The 25,490-nt window shown below is 32.1% G+C and overlaps 1 long non-coding RNA gene across 1 annotated transcript; it reads left to right on the top strand.

The window, feature by feature from the left end:
- Positions 1 to 15,417: 15,417 nt before the first annotated feature.
- Positions 15,418 to 18,075, top strand: LOC134254919 (uncharacterized). Its single transcript, XR_009989407.1, has 2 exons — positions 15,418 to 15,501; positions 17,644 to 18,075. It is a non-coding gene; the product is annotated as an uncharacterized LOC134254919 (long non-coding RNA).
- Positions 18,076 to 25,490: the final 7,415 nt, after the last annotated feature.

Genomic DNA, 25,490 nt, shown 5'->3' with positions numbered 1-25,490 from the left:
AATAACATTTGAATTTAAAAACGCTGTTTATATTATTAACGATAGGGTAAAGGGGACCATATAAGCTAACTCTGTGTCTTTCACATTAAAGCAAAAAAAAAAAAAGTTTCATTCTGTTAATCGTAATTCCTGAAAGTTTGAGTGTTTAAAACGTTTGTCAACGTCTAATCTTCTGTCAGTTTTGTTTCTTTCATTGTTACTAAGCCTCATAGACTATGTAAGCTACGGCTACGACTCTAACAGCAGATAGAGGCACGTGCAGAACAGAGAATCTGGTAAGCATTTGGACACAGATTAATGTCCGTTTTTCAGCTTGAATTTAGCTTTATAAAAAAAAATTAGATACATATACATGTGTTACTTGAGAATGAGTATAATTCTAGTAAAGTCACGGTAGTAATTAATGCACGTACATACCTGGTACATGTATATATAATTCTGTATCCATATGATGGCTTGGTATTTGGTAGCAATTATGAACAAAATTCCTTTTTCTAATAAATAGTAACGAGACACACTATTTTGGAAGCTAATTGTATATGAATTTCATGATATGGTTCGGACAGTTCTAAAATTTTACAATTCTACATCGTACTGTGACTTATTGATGCATATAACTGCATATAGATTGTTTTAAAATCTTGGAAATAATGTACAGTGTACATGTAATTGAATATATAGTTCCTGTTGTTCCTGATATAAACTCGAAAAATGATGAAACATCGTTTTATTTTAGTAAAAATTTTTATTCAATAAAACCTTTGTTTAGCCACAGTGGTTTTTATGCTCCAAATCTGGACGTTGTATTTTCAAATACGTAGAAATGAAGAACATAAGATAAATGCATATCATTGATGCTCCATAATTTGTACATAATGTATTCCGATGCTGAAAATTATGATAGCCTGATTCGGTTCAGATCATTTTGTTGAAGAGTATTGATTTAAGACAGTGTTTATAATAGCCTTCATTATGCATTTGATATGTCCTAATTTAGTGATTTCTATCTGTTATGAAGAAAATACAACTCAAGAGTTGATATCATGATGATATTCGCAAGACCTAGTGCCACATGAATTGATGTATTGCAGACAAAGCCCTTTTGAAGTTCTGTAAGTAGCTTGATGAAGCTGGCATGATCTGGCATGTAGTATGATGCAGACAAGGCCCTTTTGATGTACTGTAAATAGCTTGAAGAAGCTTGCATGGTTTGAGATGTAGTATGATACAGACAAGGCCCATTTAACGTTCTGTTAGTAGCTTGATGAAGCTGGCATGGTCTGGCATGAAATATGATGCAGACAAAGTCCTTTCCAAGTTCTGTAAGTAGCTTGATGAAACTGACATGGTCTGAGATATAGTATGATGCAGACGAGGCCCTTTTCAAGTTCTGTAAGTAGCTTGAAGAAGCTGGCATGGTCTGAGATGTAGTATGGTGCAGACAAGGCCCCTTTTCAAGTTCTGTAAGTAGCTTGAAGAAGCTGGCATGTAGTATGATGCAGACAAGGCCATTTTCAAGTTCAGTAAGTAGCTTGAAGAAGTTGGCATGGTCTGAGATGTAGTATGATGCAGACGAGGCCCCTTTTCAAGTTCTGTAAGTAGCTTGAAGAAGCTGGCATGGTCTGAGATGTAGTATGATGCAGACGAGGCCCTTTTCAAGTTCTGTAAGTAGCTTGAAGAAGCTGGCATGGTCTGAGACGTAGTATGATGCAGACGAGGCCCTTTTCAAGTTCTGTACAGTGGCTGGAACGTTATTGTTGACAAACCAATCGTGTAGAATCGTTCGTTTATCGTGAGTGATCGTTCGTTTAACGTGCAAGATCGTTCGTGTATCAGACTCAATCGTGTGCGTTTTTAATCGTGCGAGATCGTGCGTTTAGAATCGTGTAAATTTCGTTTTGTAAGTTTTTATCGGAATGTTATTTGTAAAGAGAACATTTCCATTGTTTGTTTTTATTTTGTTATTGTTTTATTAATTAAAATCCAAATGAAATGAAAATGCGCAATTTATATAATAGAATGCAGAACGAACTAATTATCGCCCGTAAACAAGCAATAAAGTAAGTCGTACAATATTAAGTTCTCGTCAAAGAGCGCGATCAATATTGTGATAAACCGTACTTTGAAAAATCTGATTTTATTTATTATTTACTTCTTATTGTGGTCAAGATAATCTTGAAATCAATTCATTAAAAATAAATATATATATTTTTTGACAAAGAAATAAACATTTCACTAGTTAGTCGACAAATATACATGGACACGGCATGATTTTCGGGAGTTTTGATTATCTCTTGAGCCTATTTGTAATAAATTAATTTTAAATTTCTGCAAATAAAAAAGTTGAATAATTGGCAAGTTTATCAGACATTGAATCGTTGGAAACATGAGGATAAAATGTGTAATTATAATTTAAGTCATTCCATGCTGCCATTTTTGTTCAGTAGTATCCCCCTTTCTGCATATCATGATATCCAATTCAATCAAATTATACGACCCACATGCACGTACATCGTCTAATAGAACAAGCAAAATCCATTTTTTTTTATCAGAGAATTACCTTAGGAATAATTATTTTTAATCTAAAATATTAAGTCTTGCATATATTCAGTTACAGAAATATTACTTTCCGTTTTTTTCTTCAAAGTCTATGAAATAATATTGATAATTCTTTGAAATCTTAAATAAGTATTAAGCCGTATTTCGTTTTGAAAATATTGAATACAGATTCCTAAATATTTTGAACTATTTTGAGTGAAGAATCGTGCGTTTGTGTTAACAATCGTGTAAAATCGTGTAACGTGTAGAATCGTGAACGTGAAGGATCGTTCGTGTATCAGGTTTAATCGTGCGTTAATCGTGCGGAATCGTTCGTGTAACGTGATCGTTCGTGTAAGTTGTCAACAATAACGTTCCAGCCACTGTAAGTAGCTTGAAGAAGCTGGCATGGTCTGAGATGTAGTATGGTGCAGACAAGGCCCCTTTTCAAGTTCTGTAAGTAGCTTGAAGAAGCTGGCATGTAGTATGATGCAGACAAGGCCATTTTCAAGTTCAGTAAGTAGCTTGAAGAAGTTGGCATGGTCTGAGATGTAGTATGATGCAGACGAGGCCCCTTTTCAAGTTCTGTAAGTAGCTTGAAGAAGCTGGCATGGTCTGAGATGTAGTATGATGCAGACGAGGCCCTTTTCAAGTCCTGTAAGTAGCTTGAAGAAGCTGGCATGTAGTATGATGCAGACAAGGCCCCTTTTCAAGTTCTGTAAGTAGCTTGAAGAAGCTGGCATGTAGTATGATGCAGACAAGGCCATTTTCAAGTTCAGTAAGTAGCTTGAAGAAGTTGGCATGGTCTGAGATGTAGTATGATGCAGACGAGGCCCCTTTTCAAGTTCTGTAAGTAGCTTGAAGAAGCTGGCATGGTCTGAGACGTAGTATGATGCAGACGAGGCCCTTTTCAAGTTCTGTTAGTAGCTTGAAGAAGTTGGCATGATCTGAGATGCAGTATGATGCAGACGAGGCCCCTTTTCAAGTTCTGTAAGTAGCTTGAAGAAGCTAGCATGGTTTGAGATGTAGTTTGATACAGACAAGACCATATAGAATTCAGTAAGTAGCTCAAAGAAGCTGGCATGGTTTGAGATGTAGTTTTACAAAGACAAGACTATATAAAATTCAGTTGGTAACTTGAAGAAACTGGCATGTTTGAGGGGGTTTGATACAGACAAAACCACTTAAAATTCAGTAAGTAGCTTGAAGGATCTGGCATAGTTTGAGATGAAGTATGATGCAGACAAGGCCCTTTTCAAGTTTTGTAAGTAGCTTAAATAGTCTTGCATGGTTTGCAATGTACTTGGATGCAGACAAGACCATATAGAATTCAGTAAGTAGCTCGAAGAAGCTGGCATGGTTTAAGATGTAGTTTTACAAAGACAAGACCATATAAATTCAGTTAGTAACGTGAAGAAACTGGCATGTTTGAGAGGGTTTGATACAAACAAACCACTTAAAATTCGGTTAGTAGCTTGAAGAATCTCGCATGGTCTGAGATGTAGTATGATGCAGTCAAGAAGCTTTCAAATTCCGTAAGTAGCTTGAAAAAGCTGGAATGGTTGAATGGTTCATCATGTACATTGATCAAAAGATTATTTTTGAAATTTTTAAAATTTTCGAAAAAAGCTAACATTTTTTGGAATGTAGCATTGACTAGTATTTTTAGCCAAAGACCTTCAAAAGACCTGTAAGTATCTTGATGAAGCTGGAAAATTCCCAGATGTATGGTTATGCAGACAATTCTGTTTGTTAGATTTTTAAGTATTTTTGAAGTTGACATGACTTTAAATATAATTGCTTTCTTGTCTTTTGAAGATGTGTAAAATGATAGTATCTCATTGAAGCAGGAAACTCGTTTTATCGATAAATACAAGTATATAAACTTCAAAAGATATACAAAAGTGCAATTTGTTTGAGATGTATTTGCAGACATATTTGAATTTTCAATTGACAAAGTGAAACTACTGTGCTTGCGTATTTATATTTTAATAGCCTAACTACTAATATAGCATTGTCTTGTTTATTCTGTAAAGGAGGCCAAATTGTTACTGTGCTTCTTATAATCACAGGCTCTGCTGGATTGGATTCTAAGCATTTAGAAAATAATTTAGGAATAATAAAGCAATTTGATATCACAATCTGATTTTCAGGTATCTTTAGTCAGGACACACGGACCAGATGTTTTGAATAACTTTCATTGAAGGATTTGTCTGAAGACTTCCAAAACTGCGTTTAAAATCAAGGTTCGGACAAATCACCTTTAGTCAAAACCAAATTCCGGTAGGTGTGGTTCAGTTCATTTGTCTTATTGCTAATATCCAAGGGATGTATAGAAAAGGTTAATAATAGTGTTTAGTCAGATGAGTATAATTTATGATTGTATTTAAATTTATTTCGTATTGTAAAAGTTATTTTTAAGTATCTGGAAGTCACAATCTTGTACAAGAAACAGAGAATTCTGTAAACATTCCAACTTTTACGTTTATAGAAGTAATTTTACATTCATAGTGTTTTAACGGGGTTGCTATCTGAACTGCAAATGCTTATATTTATGATTCACTGATAAAATCAACGTAGAAAGCTTTTCGAGTTCTTCTGAAGAATTCATGGTAAAAAGGAAAAGAAAACTCTTCAGCCGGGAAGGATAACCCTTTAATTTAATGATTTATTCAAAGAGTCATGAAAGTCTCCAAAGGAAGCTTAAAATTGAAATCTTTTTATACAACAAATTGAATTTCATGCAACTTAAGGTTCTTTAATACTCTGATAAGAGAGATAACTCTGAATGACATAAATGTCTAATATTCCTTTATAGATTTGCAAGTAGAATTGTCTTTTTTGTCCAATTGAATGTATTTTACTTATAAATGCATTCTTTTTTTTGGAAAATCATTAGGTTCGAGCAACATTTTATACCAGTGAGCAGACTGAGTGTTTATGAATCTTAATATGATTTAAAGTTCTTTGAACATTTTTATACAAATGTCCTCAATCTAGCATTAAATACCAATTTTTAAAAGTTTGATATAAATTTATAATTGATTTTTGAAGTTTTGCATTCATAGCAAACGCTTTATAAACTACAGTATTTATGTATAATAATAATTGTGCAGTATACATAGAAGAAATTTAAGTACCACAGAACCCAGTATAAAAATCTGTGCAGTTTTCTTCATTTGCTTGGAAACCTATAAGTTTTAACATAGATATAATTGTTAAAAATTTTCGTTTTGAAAATGCATGTAATAGGTGAATTCATTTGCATTACTGAAAAGTTATATTTTTATTCTCCTATATAATATTAATTTTTCTTTATGAGGTTTGAAGAATAATCAATGTGGATAAATACACATCAGTTTGAGAATTCTGCGACATTTTTATGATTTTCAATTATTCAGGGCCTGGTTTGAAATAATTAATAATTGGATTACCTTGAAGTCTTGATATCTAAGGGTGGGGTCATATACATTTTGATAATTTTATGTCAATGCTTTCTTTATCGTCGAAGTCTGTTGCACTCGCGCATGCGAGCTCATCCTATATAAAGTGTTTTTGAGTTTTATTTATAAATAATTTATGTTCGTTTGAACTGGTGAATTTAGAACATAAATATATTTATAAAAGTTATGGTAAAACACGTGTGTTTGTTTTGTATGCAGATTAAGTCCATCGATAAAGGAGATCGATTGGTTGTTTATTTGTTTACGGGTGAATAGGTTGAATCCGTGCTACGCATGATTCAGTCTGGTATAAGGTAGATTTTCGGGTGTTTTAAGTTATTCAAAGTTCGCTGCTACATTGCAACAGACTTATCCCCCGCCCCACCCACCCTTCCAGTATGATCGATATACTGAACTTGCTAAAATGTTCGTTGTAATGTTGACTGTCGCTTTATTTGTTTCTTTTTCTTTTGTATAATGATGTGGATTTCAGAAGTTAAACTAAAGACTGTGCTTTGTATACTGTATACACTTCATTAAAGTCTGTTGCACTCGCGCATGCGAGCTCATCCTATATAAAGTGTTTTTTGAGTTTTATTTATAAATAATTTATGTTCGTTTGAACTGGTGAATTTAGAACATAACTAACGGCATATGCATCTTCTGAGGCCTATTCCTTCGTTGTAGCAAACGTAACAAACTCCATTAAGGTGCCCGCCGAGCCTGCATGTCCATCTGCATATCCCAGGATTGCACCAATAAGTACATCAACCTTGGCTGAGAACAAGATCAACCATACCCAAGCACAGGACTGTCAACAGTACAAACAAAGCGCATGTCTTCCTCTGGAATTAAAAAAAATAAATTCATAGATTAAAATTAATTTTAGTTTTCTTATTTTATAAATACTAATCTTATTCCATATCTAGTACGGAACTTATCTATCCCGTACCGAAAGGCTCAGAAAACACTAGATAAGTTTCAATTTACACAACTAACCCATATACCTACTAGAATTACAAACACGTCATGAACATTTATTGATCAGGTTTACAATTATCTACTGGAAAACGTGTGTGAAATTGGAGCGGCCCCATTGCTTTGACAGAAATCACATTGAAATAACACACAAATGCATTTGATCCGTTTCCTCATGCTACCTAGATGTTGATTTTACTTATGCTGATTTTTGTAGGTTCACTAACTCCATAAAATGACCTCAACAATATAACAATTAACTGACTAAGTCCTAACGTCCCATTTTGAATATCAACATTAAGTAGAGACTTAGTGCTTTCATTTCTTTAAATTTCTTTTGTGAGTCCAAGTTTGAAAACTCAGGCTGTGTGATACTGCAGTGTTCTTGATTTATGAAGAAAAGAGTTGAAATTACGCATCTTCAGCTGTTAATGAAAATATAAGCCCACCCCACGATCCAGAATTTTTTTTATTGATCAGAATCTCCTGAAACAATTCTTTCATTATACAATCAAACATTTTAGATAAGAGGTTGGGGGCTATACAAAATATAAAAAAAAGCCTGCATATTTGGTCATTTTGGAAGACATTTTCGAGATTTGAGGAAAATTAAGAAATTCATGACGTTGACAGGAGAAAAATTATTATGTTATTCTTATTTGACATGAAGTCACCAAGAGTCGAAATGAAATTTATATGTTCAACTAAAACTAAGTAGTTGAATTCACAGGGCTAAAATTGGCCCTAGGTGAACCTTGATCTTTAATTCCCTGCAATTCAGATACTAACATGTGACTTTGTAGGGCTTCCTTTATTATTGTATTCAAAATAACACACATTTTTAACATTGTGATAAAATCTTAAGAAATGATATAAATTTACCTGGCATTCATTATTCAGGTTACCTTTTATAATATAAATCTATAAAATTATTGTTGATTTACGAAAAAAAACTGTGTATATATTAAATTAGGTCATAAAATATATATAAAACATGATTTGAAATTGTTGCTTTAAAAATTACTTTTAAAAGATAATGGATTTTTTTTTTCAGAAAAGAAGGAAAGAACTTTATTTGGTAATGACCAATATTTGCCCCCCAAATCAAACTTTGATGGAGATATATTGAATTAACTTCTTAAACAGGGGAGTATATGCTGACTTCAAAGCACTGAATATTTTCATAAGTGATTACGCCATATGTACGTAATGACGTCACAAACCTGACGTAAATTCCAGTTTTTTATGACTTTTACAGAAAAATGTATATATTTCGTCGATATTTTGAGTAATAGGCACTGAGCGCATGTGTGTTCAGGATCAATATTGTGATATAATGTGTAGAATAATAATATCAATGAAATATGTCATTATTGTTCCTGAACAAAATTGCGTTCTATAAATTTTAAAGCTAAAATTGTCGAAATTTTGTCCATTTTGTCCTCTTTCTGAAAAAGGATATAAAAATCGGACTAGTTTGTGACGTCATAAAAACATAAATTGTGAATACACTGCGCGCTTTGACACTATAATTATTTTCTGTTAGTTTATATTTCTCATACAATTTATTGAATTCAGCACATTTCAGGAAATTTTCAAAATTTGACTTTTGTGGGGGCAAATATATGCAATATACGGCATATAGTTCTTTTTAATTTTATGTAATCTGCCATCTAATTGTCCTGCTAAAGAAATACCTGTGACACAAAGATATATGAGATCTATACTTTCTGATTTGATAAATGAGCCCTATTCGTTTCAGCTTCAATAAATCCTGAAACGAAAGGTAAGAATTTTTTCTCGCCGATAACATAAAATGAAATAGCTACATTACTTATTTTAAAAATTCAGATTAAACTGTTTGATTAATTCTAAAACAATATCTGTATCTAAGTATGTACTTTTAATATGGTTAGACATGAAAACGGTAAAGATCATGATAGGTGGTTATGAAGTTAATAATTCAGTATTAATCCTAGTTTAACCCAAAACGTTACCATATACTGTTAAACTACACACTGGCGTTGGTTACTCACACACATGGTTACGACACTGCCCAACTTTGCATTTCCCTCAAACCTTTAACGCCCTAGTGCACAGTATTTCCTCCTCGAATTTCTCAGAATGCCATAATGTTCACCTAACTCAAACACGCGCGCGCACATACACTGCTGATCACCTGTTATCTGATTATAGCATATTATTTCAAAGTCTGGATTTCCATAGTCGGCGACATGATATTTTACAAAATGAAAGAAAAAAACTATTTTCTTTTGAAAAAATTAATAAATAAATTACCAAGCCAACAAAATATACAGTTCAAACTCACCGCTGCCAAATTTCTCTACTATACTTTACATGTTTACAAACCAAACAGAAATGCTTTTCGGACACTCACCAAACCTTCAGGCCGAATGCACACAGCTTTTTAACGCAACCACACAGGTCATAGCTGCAGATCTGTAGCGTTATGGTTTTATATATTTGTCTTTGACCATAACGGTACAGATCCCGCAGTGAAGAAAAGGTGCAATTTACGGTGCAATATTTTTTGCGCTCTTTTGGTGAGAATTTCTCCACTTTCTAGAATTGGTCAATTAACTACTTTTCAAACCTTAATTCTAGAAATATTCTGTACCCAATATGTATAGTTTATCTATCTCCCAACCATTTATAGTTGGCTCTACAGGCAATAAACTCGCTAGAAGTGAATTTTCAGGAATCTAACAAAAAACATTTTAATCAAGCGAGTTTATCACTTGTAGAGACGACTATAAAGGGTTGGGAGATGGATAAAATATACAGATTAGTTAAATAATGTGTCTAGAATTAGGGGTTGAAAGGTAATTGATTGAGCAATGCTAGAAAGTGGAGAAATTCTCCCCAAAAAAGCGCAAAAAATATTGCACTGTAAATTGCACATTTTTTTGCACTACGGGATCTGTAGCGTTATGGTCAAAGACAAATATATAAAACCATAAGGCTACAGATCTGCAGCTACACAGGTCATACGATATTTTCTTTACAAAAGACACATCATATCACTTCTACGATCTGCTCAGAACTCACTTGTCGACAAAATTGTTCAAACCGGTCTGACAGCCATGACCAGCTGCCCCTAAAGACTATAAGGTGTGAATGAAATTATGGTACACAATAACATACTAACATAATAAAAATAAATGAAAATTGTGACACTATTGAACATTTAATTTATCTAATTCTTTTTTTATACTCCTGGATTATTCATCACAGAAGGATATGTCTTTTTTATAACATACAATTGAATGATTCAAAAAGATCGAAAAAGGGCTACTTTAATACTGTCCTCACTTCGCTACTAATCAGCTACTGTTACGCTGTCTACACTTGATCACTAGAATTCAGCTACTATAACACTGTCTTCACTTGATCGCTACTGATCAACTACTATAACACTGTCCACACTTATCGCTACTGATCAGCTACTATAACACTGTCCATACTTGATCGCTACTGATCAGGTACTATAACACTGTCCACACTTGATCGCTACTTATCAGGTACTATAACACTGTCCACACTTGATCGCTACTGATCAGTTACTGTAACACTGTCCACACTTGATTGCTACTTATCAGCTACTATAACACTGTCCAAACTTGATCGCATACTGATCAGCTACTGTAACACTGTCCACACTCTATCGCTAATAATCAGCTTCTATAACACTGTCCACACTTGATCGCTACTGATCAGCGACTATAATACTGTCCACACTTGATTGATACTGATCAACTACTATAACACTGTCCTCACTTGATCGCTACTGATCAGCGACTATAATACTGTCCACACTTGATCGCTACTAATCAGCTACTAAAACACTGTCCTCACTTGATCGCTACTGATCAGCTTGTATTACACTTTCCACTTGATCACTAATGATCAGCTACTATAACACTGTCCTCACATTGCTACTGATCAGCTACTATAACACTGTCCCCACTTGATTGCTACTAATAAGCTATCTTAACACTGTCCTCACTTGATTGCTACTAATAAGCTATCTTAACACTGTCCTCACTTGATTGCTACTGATCAGCTACTATAACACTGTCCTCACTTGATCGCTACTGATCAGCTAGTATAACACTGTCAACTTGATCACTAATGATCAGCTACTATAACACTGTCCTCACATTGCTACTGATCAGCTACTTTAACACTGTCCCCACTTGATTGCTACTAATAAGCTATCTTAACACTGTACTCACTTGATTGCTACTGATCAGCTACTATAACACTGTCCTCACTTGAACGCTACTTATCCGATACTATAACACTGTCCTCACTTGATCGCTACTTATCAGGTACTATAACACTGTCCACACTTGATCACTAATGATCAGCTACTATAACACTGTCTTCACTTGATCACTTCTAATTAGATACTTTAACACTGTCCACACTTGATCACTACTAATCAGATACTTTAACACTGTCCTCAATTGATCGCTACTGATCAGTTACTATAACACTGTCCTCACATTGCTACTGATCAGCTACTATAACACTGTCCACACTTGATCACTAATGATCAGCTACTATAACACTGTCTTCACTTGATCACTACTAATTAGATACTTTAACACTGTCTACACTTGATCACTACTAATCAGATACTTTAACACTGTCCTCACTTGATCGCTACTGATCAGCTACTATAACACTGTCTTCACTTGATTGCTACTGAGCAGCTACTAGAACACTGTCCACACTTGATTGCTACTGAGCAGCTACTATAACACTGTCCACACTTGATCACTACTAATAAGTTCCTTAACACTGTCCTCACTTGATGGCTAGTAATTGGCTTCTCAGTTCAAGACGCCAAAATCAATATAGGATACCAGGTCTGTAAAAATAGTGAGCTCTTGAGTGTTTAAATCAGTCCGGATAGACATTACTATACAGAATAAAGAAATAATGGCCCAAGTATAAATATTTGCGTAAGACCTAAGGAAATATATAACAATTCGATAAAATACCGTTTCATCTTACACAGTGTGTTCTTTTTGACAAAAATGATTGGAACCAAATAAATGATTCCTTGTTTATTTTAAAAGATTATGATTGACTGTATCATAAGCTTTGCTAAGACAAGCTATGCTATGTCAAATTAAGCACCAGTTACTTTTCCACTTTCAATATTTTGTAAACATTTTCTCCAAAACTCTATGTGGTTCATGAATGTTTTGGTCTGAAACCAGTATGTTTTTTGATAGATAATACTCGAGATATTCATAGATTGAATTCTGAACTTAATTTTCAAAAATTTAGTTAAGTATAGGTAATATAGAAAATTGCCAATTATTATCACATAAAAAAAGTTCTTACCTAGCTGCCTTAAACAAATGGGGTAACCTTCACTTTTCAACTTATGAGATGTCTAGAATATTAATATTATGGTGTTTATATCTATGCCAATTTCAAAGATTCGCATTGTTGGTTGACTTTCTTTGATCGATTGTTCTACATTATTTTAACCTTTTCACTCTATTTTCTCAATTAAATTTCTTTAAAAAAGGAAGAAAAGATCAACAATGGAAATATTATATATCTAAATAATATTAATCTAAATTTTGTTAAATTTAAATATCGAATATAATATAAGCAGTTTACTTGGACAGCGTCTACTTTTTACGTAGTTTCAATAAAAATGGAATATAGAAAAAGGTAAATTTTTTTATGAACCTTATTATATGCATTGTAGGACTAATTATAGACTGTTTCAATAAATAACACAAGAGGTAGAACTTGTGGCACTCACAATGTAATGCTGGAGCAGTCTGTATGACATTAGAATGAACTTAACCATCTGTAAACGCCTTTTAATCATTCAACTTAAAGAAATTATAACTTTGCTAACCAATGCACAAACGATGAAAACAAAGCGCCCACGTCTTTCAACAAGTATACATGCACGGTGGTTCCTTGTGTTTTTATGTACTTGGAATAGTTTTGAAGTTTTTTTTATTGCGTTAATTAATGGAGAGTTGAAATGAATCCTTACAATTTTTTTTCAAACCTTTTTCTCGTCAAAACGTGACCTCTGATTATTTTAAATGTTAATTTAGTTATTGAAAAAAATGCATAAGTTTTCACTGTATAAACTCTTTTTTTTTAACTCGAGATGGGGAGGGGTTTGATTGAAAGAGAGAAAGGGGTTGTCGCATTGCGTATACGTTTAAGGATATGATCGATAAAATAAAAATCCAGACGAAAAACTTTTGTGGAATAAGTGCTAATGTTAAAGTATACTTTTAAATGAAAATAGTTTTGTCGGTAGTATGCTCAACTCGAAATAGAAAAAAAAAATCAACATACATATCTTTAAACATAAGCTTCGGAAGCAATTGAGGTAAAAAAAAACTATCAAAAAAATAAACTTATGGGGCTAAGGTTCAATTCTTTTTATACATATATTATATCTATGTTTGAAAAAAGTGGGACAGGCTAAGCACCCCACCCCCCTTCCCCTCTACCTTCCTAGCTTCCAACGTCTTTGATAAGATATTTTCTAATTTGTGTTTGATTTAGCATAAGATAATTCAAATAGCTTCATCTAATAAATAATAAAAAATATTATCATTTTGTTTCAAAATCAGTGTATACAGTGTTAAGGTCAAGATCTAGTAAATGTCCTTAGACTAACTTTTTGGTGCTAGAGTTGAAAATTAAAAAGATTTTTTTTCAACTTTTTCTCTCATACGTGACCTCTGAGATCAAGATCTATTATGACGTCATAATCACTTTCAAATTTCTTTTTCCCGTACTTTACGGCTCAAATAGAATTATGTAGAAAATAATGTACTTTCTTGGAATTCAATTTGAAATCACCTGAAAAGTAGTCCGGATACCTATATTAAATTTAACATTATTTAAAAGAAGAGACCAAGAACATACAAATTACCGTTTCCTGAAAGACTGTAGGCAATCTGGATACATTTTGTTTGTCTGATATCCCATATGCATGACTAATTTTCTTAATTTTTCATTGAAAATGACAGTTTAATTATGGTTTTTCACCTTATTTTCCTACAAATTATGCCCCGAAACACCTTGTTTGCTCAAACCTAAGTTTTAAAGCACCATTTAAGGAATTCACTTCTTGAATTTGATAAATCTGTAGGCACCCTTCATTTACTAGATCTTGACCTTAAGAAGCGATTGTTTTAGTCTTGCACTACCATTTATAAAGGTATAACATTATGAGAAATATTAACAAGATAAAAAAGAGTGAGACTTCTAAAAATACATGACAGATTTGTTTACATACATTTTAATGCATATAAAAATATGTTATCAAATTAAAATATAAATCAAGACAAGCATTATCAATCTAATTGTACTTTTCGATTGACATTCTAAAGCTGTGATAAAAACTTATTTTTGCGCATTTAGAATTTAAAGTTCATGGAAATTCCTAAATTTCTATAAACAATTCACCTTTTTTTATTTGTCATATTCATATTTTTCAAGTTTCAAACTATTTTGTTGTTATTTCCTTGATTTCAATGATACTGAAAAGCATATTTTATCATTGTTTCATAAAGGCAGTTTGTCACAAGTCGAAATTATTTGAATTTATGTACAATCATCTTAAATGGTCATCTATTGGGCCTTAAAAGTATTTCCCAAGATAATCATATGAAAGTAATATCAACAAAAATTAATTAATCAAAATCAACAATACACAAAAAAGTGTTTGTATGACGATAATTAGATAATTGTTATACAGATTGTTTCCACAGTTTCTAAAGTCAATAGCTAGAGAAATCTTGAAAAAAATATATCTTTTTTAATTTATAACGAAAAAATTAAGTATAAATGATGTATATGTTTTACAAAACTACGGCATTTTTTTTTTTACTTGAAAACCTTAGCAAAAAAAAAAAAAACCGATTTTTTCAGCATTCAAGTAAGGGTTTAATACTCGTAATTGTTTTTTATTCAATAGGAATTTTTACAATGAATATACTTCTAACGAACACTTTTTTCGATCGATGCATTAAAAAAACAACTTACTATAAGGCTACAAGAAAAAATGATTGAATTAAAAAAAGCGAAGGAAAAACTAAAAATAAACACAGAAAATAAAATCAGAAATTTATTTTTCAAATATATTTATAATTTGATGTTTATATTCTACAAAAACATGGACAATTACCAACAACTGAAATAGTTTAACATTTTTAACCTACATATGTCTCTGAAACAATTTATTTTTAACAATAACTATAAATCTGTATAATAATTAATCTTCATCTTAATCATCTTGTAATGAACTTGTTAACTAGGATGTTTAAAAAGGTGCGTTCTATTTATTTTGTTTTCTAATTTGACATAACTCAAGGTCAATAAATTCATTGTTAAACCAATCAAATACCTGCATCTTACCTATAAATAAAGAATTGAAACATTCTGTAATATACATTAGTACAACGAGAAACTTGACTGTAATTTTTTTTAGTTGAAAACATCTTGACGTCAATTAAAGGTAAGGAAATTTTATCAGAAAGTAAATTATATTAAAACTCTTTTCAAGTCATATATAAAACTTTAGAAAAGAAGGAGCGTAAACTTATTTCTGAATTGACTCTTGTAACCCGAACGAGAAAAATTTAGTTTTTCAAAGTGTCACAGTTTTCAATTAAGCTTTTCAAAGTATCAAAGTCTGAAAAAAGTTTCAAAGTTTTCAATAAAGTTTTCAAAGTGTCAAAGTTTTTGATGAAGTTTTTCAAAGTGTAAAAGTTTCCAATAAAGTTTTTCAAAGTGTCAAATTTTTTGTATTAAGTTTTTCAGTGTCCAAGATCTCGCAAAAGTTTTTTAAAGTGTCCAAGTTTTCATTAAAGTTTTTCAAGGTGTCAATGTTTTCGCCAAAGTTTTTCAAAGCATCCATGTTTTCAATAAAGTTTTTGCGTGTATCAAACGTCTGAGGTTTTAATTGTGTGTGATTATGCGTTCAAAAACGTGTAAATTTCGTTTTGAAATTTTTTTTTTATCGGAATGTTCTTTGATAAACAAGCATTTCGTTTACAAGTCTGCTGTTTTTAATTCAAATAAAATAAAAGAAGTGCGGTTATAAAAAAATATACTTATTTGAGATCAAAAATTAGTATTAAGCCTCATTTCGTTTTGAAAATATCCATTCTTGATTTTTTTGAAATTATATGTGAAGAATCGTGTTTACGTTAGTAATCGTGTAAGATCGTGTAACGTTTAGAATTTAGCAGGATCGTTCGCGTAAAGGGAATAATCGTGCAGAATCTTTCGTGTAATCTAATCGTTCGTGTTTACAAGTTGTCAATAATAACGTTGCAACCACTGTAATGTATCAATGTAATAAGGAAGGACGGCAGTAAAAGTTTAAAAGATATAATTTTAAAAAAATCAAAACTGAGCAGCTATGTATTCGTTTTTGCAAGGATATTCTTTTTCTTATGAAAATAAATTTAAAATTACACATATCATCCTGTTATTAGTATTTCAAAAGAATGAATTGAAAATATAATAAACAATAATGAAGTTCAGACTCAAACTAACGTCGAAAATGAGAGCAGAGTAAACACGTTTCTACAAGAAGATCAGGAGCTATGGAGGGGTAATTAGCCCCTACCGAAGAGGCATTATCCCCATAATCTCCTTAATCTAAAACAAAACAGGGATAACGATTCGGATCTGTTTTTTTTCTCTTCCAACATTCGACATAACTACAAGTAAGAATTGTACACAAATACAATTTTATAAACCGAGCTTGAAAATTGGAAGGGTAATTAGTAGTCGGGGTTTTCGTCTGTCCGTCTGTCTGTACACCCGTCTCTTACGTTTTGGGGCTCTAGTCATGTTTTGGTATCAAAGATAGAATTTGCGGAATTTTATCATTGGAAGAAGTCTCTACTAAATGTTTGACGTACAGGGCGCCTTATAAAAAAAAAAAAAAAAAAACAGATGTGTATGCTGAATAACCCGTGTAAAGTCCTGTTTAGTTCCAAAATATTCTATTTCTTCTTCTTTTTTAAAGAATTGTCAAAGAGAATGTGAATGCTTTAAGGACATTAATCATATTCTAGGAAGTTTTTTTGAAAAATTGATTGAATAATTTAAACAAGGAACAATAAGTTTTTAAATTCAAAATTGCTTTTCAAAACAATTTTGCTAATGACTTCACATTTAACAATATTTTAATTATTTCTTGCCATATGTACATATTTGTATTGTGAAATCATTTTATTTTGTAAATAAGCCGTGTGATTAATTTATGTTTTGAAATGATGTCGACTTCCAATAAAACTGAAATACCTAAAATCTATCTTTGAAAGGGGGGGGGGGCAGCCATTTTCAAACTATTTTGATCTCTTTTTAAAGAGAAGCTCGATATAGAGATATACAAAAATCATCAACTTTCAAAAACTAAAATGTAGAAATTTGTTCTTTGCCAAATGATAGTTGACAGCTTAAGATACTGTATTTAAAATGATAAGTTAAATCTGGTGGTTAATTTGGGATGAATTTGTTGACTCCCAAGCATGGTTGAAACTATAAAGTTAGTTTGAACGATACAAATTGTAATGCACCCATGCATATGGTAATCAAAGATAAACCACACATAATATCACAAACTTTGTACGTTATATTGCAGATGAGGACATGTGTGTTGATCATTTTTTTGAGTTTCCTGTTGTTGGGAGTTGTTGATCCTGTCCATGGTCAGAGTATATTTGGCTGCTCGAGAGGACGTTGCCGTTTTGGGACTGGGCGATGCAACAGAGAGTGTGTGCTCAGAGGGCGCCGTATGGGGGTCTGTCACCCCTGTGGTTGGGGAAGATGGAGATGCCAATGCTTTTAGCAACTGTATTTCGCTATGCACTATAAAGATCACTTATCAAAAGAGAGTGTTTGGCTAACTATAAAGATGACTTACTTAAAGAGAGTGTTTGGCTAACTATAAAGATAACTTAATCACAGAGAGTGTGTCGTTTACCTATCAAGATTTCTTACTGAAGGAAAGTGCTAAATTTATTGTTATCATTGCTTTAATCAAAAGAAATAATAAAAAAAATATTCCATCTTAGTCAGTTAGTCAGTTTTACCTTTGTATGCATGTACATAATCGAAATAATCAAAAGATTGGGTTATTAATTCTTAAGGTAGGATTCTTCTCACATTTCTTGTATTTAAAAATTAATGAAATTTTCACAGATTGAAGAGGACAATATCATTAAGTGATGGTATCAGTGAGATTAAATTTGACCGTTTAATATTAGAGGCAAGGTCAGGTCAAGGTCATTACCTTTTTCCTGGACATTAAGAATAAAAAATTACTGTTTTCAATCATGCGATCCCTACTTGTAATTCAAAAGATTGAATGTTTTTCTGTTTGCATAAAAAGATACTACCATATAGGGCCTATAAGACGATATTACCAAATTGACATGGATAATTTAAATAAAATATATATTTGCTAATCCGAATTTCCTCTACTTTTCTTATTTTTTTTTTGGATTTTTTAGTTATTTTTATATGCTTCCTATATTTAACGTTTTCTAATTTTCACATATAGTAAAGTTGTCACATAAAGGTACAAAATGATACAAAAACAAAAAAGTTTTGATTGTTTACTTAGAGAAAAATAACACTTTTTACAGATTTTTGGCGTAAATCTGTACTTAGATTTTAAGCATTTAAAACCCAATGTAGTTCTAGTATGTGTGAAAAATCTTATTTATTTGATATATTTTGAACTTTAGTCCCTTATTATTAATTTAACTTAAATTTGAAAATTTTGTCTAGTCTTTGATTGCGTAAAAATAATAACTAAATTCAATGTTCTATAATAATTTTGAGAGGCAGAAAAGAAGATATTTTCATACGCCATCATTCCGCCAAAAATATAGTCCCTGTTAGTTTTCAAACACAGTTTTCCATTTCTATTTAAAGTTGTATAACTATGATGAGGAAAGAAAAATATGGTCTTTTAAATCTCTTACATCTAAATATATAAGACATATCAACAAATGTACTTTGATTATTCCATCTCGTCAGAAACCAGAGAAGAATCCTACCTTAAAACAATAATTATAGATAATTTGTATTTCTAAGTATATCTTACATTTCAACAATTCATTTTAATAACAGGTGTTGAAAAAAGGCACACATTTAATTGGGTACTATACATGTAATATAGTAATCAATACTAGAAGACGTGAAACCGTTTTTAATGTCTCAAAAGAAAATGGAAATTAACATTTTCTCATATGGGTAAATATTACTCCAAAAATATTTTGAACTTCTTTCGTTGTATCATATTATTCCAGTGTTTTTCTTTATCATAATATAATGCATATAAAGTAACAGTTCAGTTTTCTAATCCAAAAGAATCTCGAATACACCAGTCTGTACTGGCATCATATCCATTTCATTTTAGAATCTTCTTATTGACCAACTTGCCAATCTTAATCAACTTAGTCGTAAAATGACTTTGGCAGCCAGGAATTTCAATGAGCATTCCGTACAAAACACTTACTGAAGTGTTACCCCACCTTGTACTTCAATTTAATTCCTTGGTTAAATGCACACCGGTGCTCTGTACTCTAGCCTCACTTATTTTTCCTTTGCCCTTTAAATACTTCTGGTTCTATAATTACCCTTTAACTTCTTTTCCGATTATACCTTCATCGATGGGTGTCAGAATGCCCAAAACTGCCTCTCCAGCCTTATATATACATGTAAGAAGGATAAGGAGATAACGAACAGTATTCAATCTCAACGTCCATTAAACAATATACAAAATAAGAGCAGAGCAAACACGGACCTCTGAAACATCAGAGGTGGGATCAGGTGCCATGGAGGAGTGAGCATCACCTGCCGACCGGTCACACCCGCCGTGTGCTCGTTGTCATGATCAGGAAACAACGGAAAAAATCCGTCGTCAATTCAGTGTATAAATAATGGACTAACAACTGGTATGAAAAACGTCAGTCAGCATATGACTCAATGATAAATTGTATTTGCTGACAAGGTCATTGTATCGACCACAGAATTTACGAAATGATGACTTTAAAGGAGACTGTTGACAAAGGGTTATACCATTAAAATAGGGTACAACAGGTTAGTGGACTGTTCCATAAGTCCAGGTCACACCTATGTTTAAATGATGTATGCCCATTGTATTGACCAAGGGTAGGGGTCACATTGCATTTGACCTAATGCCTATAGGTTGCTATTCAAAAGATATAAGGTTTAATCTGAAGTTTAAAGACATTAAAGGGCAAAAACTCATATACGGGGTCATCAGATTCTTTTGCAATGAACAGTTGTATCTTAAGACTGAAGATATCGTTTCACTGCAATCTACGGTTTCGGTGAAGCAGCGATAAAAAGACTTTTCACACAATAGGCAATAACTTTGAAAAAGGTCAATAGTAAGGGACAAAAATAAAACCTTTGAAATAGTTTTAATAGCACCTATTAGATAGTAATAGAAAGACAGTATATGATTGAGGATATAGAAGTTATAGAAAGAAATGTATTTCTCATAATGGATAATTAGAAAAAAGATTTCAAGATCAAAGATTTATGAATCATATGAAGTTGGTATAATGGCCATATACGATTTATCGTTTCGAAAATTCTTAGTTATATGTAAAATTTGAAAACTTTCCGAGGCAATAACTTATTGAAAACGTTGAAGAAATCTTTAGCAATAAATAGAATGAAAAAACTCCTAAAAGTATCCTAAAAGCAGAATACATTTTGTATTTATAAGTAGCGATATGTGTAAGTAGCGATACTTTGACTGTTATAAAAAAATATAATTACAAGATGCATACCAGGCACACATAATAAAATGCTAGAAAGAGCCACATAGATACCTAAAAACATCTATGGACTTCACCAAACAAGAAGGCGGTTCCGGATATTGGAAATTAAACGTATCTTATAGCAGTCTTATCTAAAAAAATGAGATAAGAATGATTCAAAGAAGTATCAACCTTTAAATTTAACAATCACTGACTATAAAATTATACTTTCATATGTAAAAAAGTCAAAGATGAAGGATATGGAAATATAACAAAATCCATAAAACAATACAAAATAAGAGCAGAGCAATCACAGACCCCCGAAGCATCAGAGGAGGTATCAGGTGCCATGGAGGAGTGAGCATCCCCTGATTACCAGTCACACCCGCCGTGTGCTCCTTGTCATGATCAGGAAATAACGGAAAAATCCGTTGTCAATTCATTTTTTGGATAATGGACTAATTAACAATTTGTATGAAAAACGTCAGTCAGCATTTGACTCAATGATAAATTGTATTTGCTGACAAAGTCATTGTATCGACCATAGAATTTACAAAATGATGACGTCAAACGAGACTGCTGATAATCTTGTTTCATCAACTTGTTTGTTAATAATTTACTTTGTTTTAGAAATTGTTCATACGTAGAGCATGCTCGCTCTTACGTATCGAATCAACTGAGATATATATACTCCCTATGCAGGTGTGCTGTATAACTAAGGAAGTTGACGATAGAAAAGTTAAAGTCATCACGTTTATCAAATAGCTTGGTTGTTAGATTACCATTAGCGTCTTTTTCAAGTAAAATATCCAAGTATGAAACAGAAGTGTGAGACTCTGTGGCATTTTTTATCTCAAGCTCGCCAGGATATATCGTATCGACGTAGGAATGGAAATTACTATAGTTAATTGACAATACGTCGTCGATATATCTTAATGTCGAGTTGAAGGGCACCACAAGTGTTTTCTTCTTTTCATACATAAGATTTTGCATAAATTCTGCTTCATATGAATATAAAAAATAACTGAGCGCAATTTGTACTCATAAGAATTCCAATAGATTGTTGGAATACCTGGTCTCCAAAAACCATATAGATATTGTCAATCAGAAACTCAGGCATCTTATTGATGTCAATTTCAGAGTACTTATGTGAGCAATTAGACTCTGTTTTGACAAAATAATTTTGCAAATGACCTGTGAGGAGATAAGTAAATTTAAAAGGTCCATTTTTATTGAAGAATGAGCTGTCAATGATATCAAAAGCCAGGATTTTAATTTGTCGTGAGGAATTGTTGTGTATAAAGTTGAAAATTAATTAATAACAAAATCAACTGATAAGTAAAGAACAATCGGCACACATGTATATTAATGGACGTTGTATTGGAATTAATGCTAGAACTGGTTAAGATATTTATAAATATTGGATGCAAAATAAAAAGGAAGGACTTCTGTCTACAATGTCCCTCTCATACAAATCTAACTCTTGTCGATGTCTGGGTAACGTTTCAAACATTGATTTTTTATATATACCAAAGGCTTGAATGAATTCTGAGATATGTAAGGTTTTGTTTAGGCTAGGGTCTTTTTTTTCTCTTTGTCAGCTTTGTCTTCGGACGGCTCGGTGTAGTACGTTATGTGGATAGTTTCAAAACACCTCAAAATATAAAATTATAAAATAATATTCAATAAAAGCATTTTAAAACATTCACAGATATAGAGGGGGGTCGCGGGGATCAGCCAGGGCAGCAAGGCTACCAAGCTTATATATCAAAACATGTAAAAAGTGACACGCCCCCTTTGGAAAACACAGGTTTCCTGTAAAATGCAGTTTTGTATTATAGTGGTGTGAAAGGCTTTAAAAATTAGAAGTCAACGACTACCATTATCCCCCCGCCACACACACACACTAAATAGGTGTTTGACTTTTGGGCGAGTTTGGGCGAATTTATGTTGTTTTTTTTGGTCAGTCAAGAAATTTCTGATTCGTTTTTTGGTTCAGGAGGCACCCCCGGATCCGCGCCTGCTACAGGTCTTTCCACAAAAAGGCAGAAGACCTAAGGATGGACTACATGTAGCAATTAGTAAATACAATGTACAAGGTGTGATAAAAAGTATCTCTATATTCTAAAAAAAACCACTATTTATATTAGAATAAAACTAAGTACACACAAAACCAAGTTCAATAAATAGCATATGCTGAATAATGGTTTGCGCCTTGTTTGTGACGTCACAATGTGAAAAATGAAGATAATATATAGATCACTTGTGACAAAATTTAGTTGTCTCTAGTCGTACTAGATAAACGAATTGTAAATTTCAGTGTATATCTTAGAAATTCCCCAGTAGCGTATAAAAATGCTCACACTATCAATTTAGAAAAAAAGATTTTCTAGAAATTCAATCAATGATTGGGTTGGACGTTTCAATAAGAAAAGGGAGATGGTTAAATATGATAGTTGTTCTGTTGTCCAGTGAAAGCATGTTTGAAAAGAGAGAGTTTTAATTGAACGCTTTGTTATGATAAAACCTCTAATTTACAATTTGAAAAATAATTGAATAAGTAACAGTAATATATAATTATTAAATACCTAAGATATCATTGGCTTTAAATTTTTAACATGTTAGATGTGATAAAAGGAGGAACCTATGCTTTTTACACGTTGCAAAGAAGATGCTTCCGAGACAGAGAATTTGGGTCTTGCTGGTTGCCACGCTCATTTTTGGAAACGATTTTGTTATCCTGCCAATCTGCTGCTAAGATGTGACCATTTTGGACAAACTAACTGTTCTTGTTATTAAAAATAACTCGCATGGAAAGAAATATAAAAGCTTTTTCAACAGAACGCTATGATACAGTGCACCTTACCGAAATGAACAACATAAAAATTTACGACTTTTCAACTTTTGGCTTTAAAATTACATTTAAGGTATGTCACTCGTCAAATTTGTTAAATCAATGATGTATTGAAAAGTATATTTAACGATAAGTACTCATACAGCGCGACTCACAATTGTAGAGAAAATAGGGGGTCAGTGTTCATCTTACTGACCTATGGTGCAATTAAGTTGACCTTTTAGAACCTGTTTGGTTAATTACTTAATAGATTATAGTATTAATATGTTTCATATATACACAACGAGATTGCAACTTTTCCTAAGGATTAAGAATAGAATTAATTTGTAAAAGTGCAAGGATGTGTCAATCAAACCTGCGAAAAAATTGAAATTTTGATTTCTTTTATATGAAGTAAGATTTTTAATTAATTTTTGTGTAAAATGTTATTAGAATAAATAAGTTGTAATATTACAGAGAAAATAAAAATTCAAATCTGTGTCCAAGTACCTTTAAAATTTAATGTAAACCAACTTTTATTCGCGTGCGAGAAATATTCGCAAAGTTCGCGAGAGCCTTGCCATCGCGAATATTTCTCGCCGCGAACCAGTCCTTATAGTATATTTGTCTTTAGAAAAAAAAGATGCAAAAAGGCTTGATTGCGAAAATTTATCGTCGCGAACCAGTTTTTCCCTGGTAAATCGCGAAATAAAGTCGTCGCGAATAAAACTTGGTTTACAGTAATTCATATTTTTGCATGTCGTCGGTCCAATAACACCGCGCTTTAGGTACATTATAATATAATTTGTGCAAAATAAAGTTCAATAGTTCCTTCAGTACATTTCAGTTATTTGCTTAAAAAATTATGCATATTTATTTTGGATTAATATCACCTGAAAATTACTGATACATATCGCACTAGTATTTCGTTGACAGGACGAATATTAATATAGATCACATGACATTGAAAAAATTCCATGTTATTATTTTTAATAGGAAAATCCATTATTTTTCTTTTTTTAAGAAAACTATTATTCTTATCAAAAATTGTTATAAGTGTTTTATCTCTTTATCTATTTTACACAATTATAACATATAACTACTACAATTACAAACACGTCATAAACATTTATTGACCAGGTTTACAAATATTTACTCGAAAATGTGTGTGAAATTGCAGTGGCCCAATTGCTTTGTTTGAAAGCACATTGAAATAACACGCAAAATGCTTTTGATCTTGATGCTTATGCTAGCTAGTTGTTGATTTTACTTAATATACGGATTTAAATAGGTTCACTAACTCCATAAAACTATTTTCCCAATACACGCCCTGGTATATACCAATAAATTGACCTAGTTCTAACGACCCATTTTGAACATCAACATTAAGTTAAGAATAGACTTAGTGCTTTCATTTCTTGAAAAAAATATATCCTTTGATAGTCCACGTTTGGAAACTCGGTTTTTGTGAAACTGCAATGTTCTTGATTATTGAAGAAAATAGGTGAAATTGAGTATCTTTAACTGTTGATAAAAATATGAGACCACCCTGCGATCCGATAATTTTTCATGGCTTAGAATCTTCTGAAACAGTTCTTTCTATATATAATCAAATATTTCAGATCAGAGGTTACATTAGTGGCTATGTAAAATATTAAAAACAGCTTACATGTTTTGTCATTTTGAAAGATATTTTCAAATATTGAGGTGAATTACGAAATTCATGACGTCAAAATACGTTGACAGGAGAAAAAAAGTTATTTTTATTTAATATGAAGTCACCTTGAGTCCAAGTGAAATTTATATTTACAACTAAAACTAAGTAGTTAAAGAGCTAAATTCACGAATGTGCTA

This window comes from Saccostrea cucullata, unplaced genomic scaffold (assembly GCF_032062105.1).
Source record: "Saccostrea cucullata isolate Sc308-1 unplaced genomic scaffold, CSIRO_AGI_Scuc_v1 ctg2302, whole genome shotgun sequence".
Classification (NCBI taxonomy): Eukaryota; Metazoa; Mollusca; class Bivalvia; order Ostreida; family Ostreidae; genus Saccostrea; species Saccostrea cuccullata.
The sequence above is the reverse complement of the archived record's forward strand: the minus strand, read 5'-3'. Positions and strand labels throughout refer to the sequence as shown.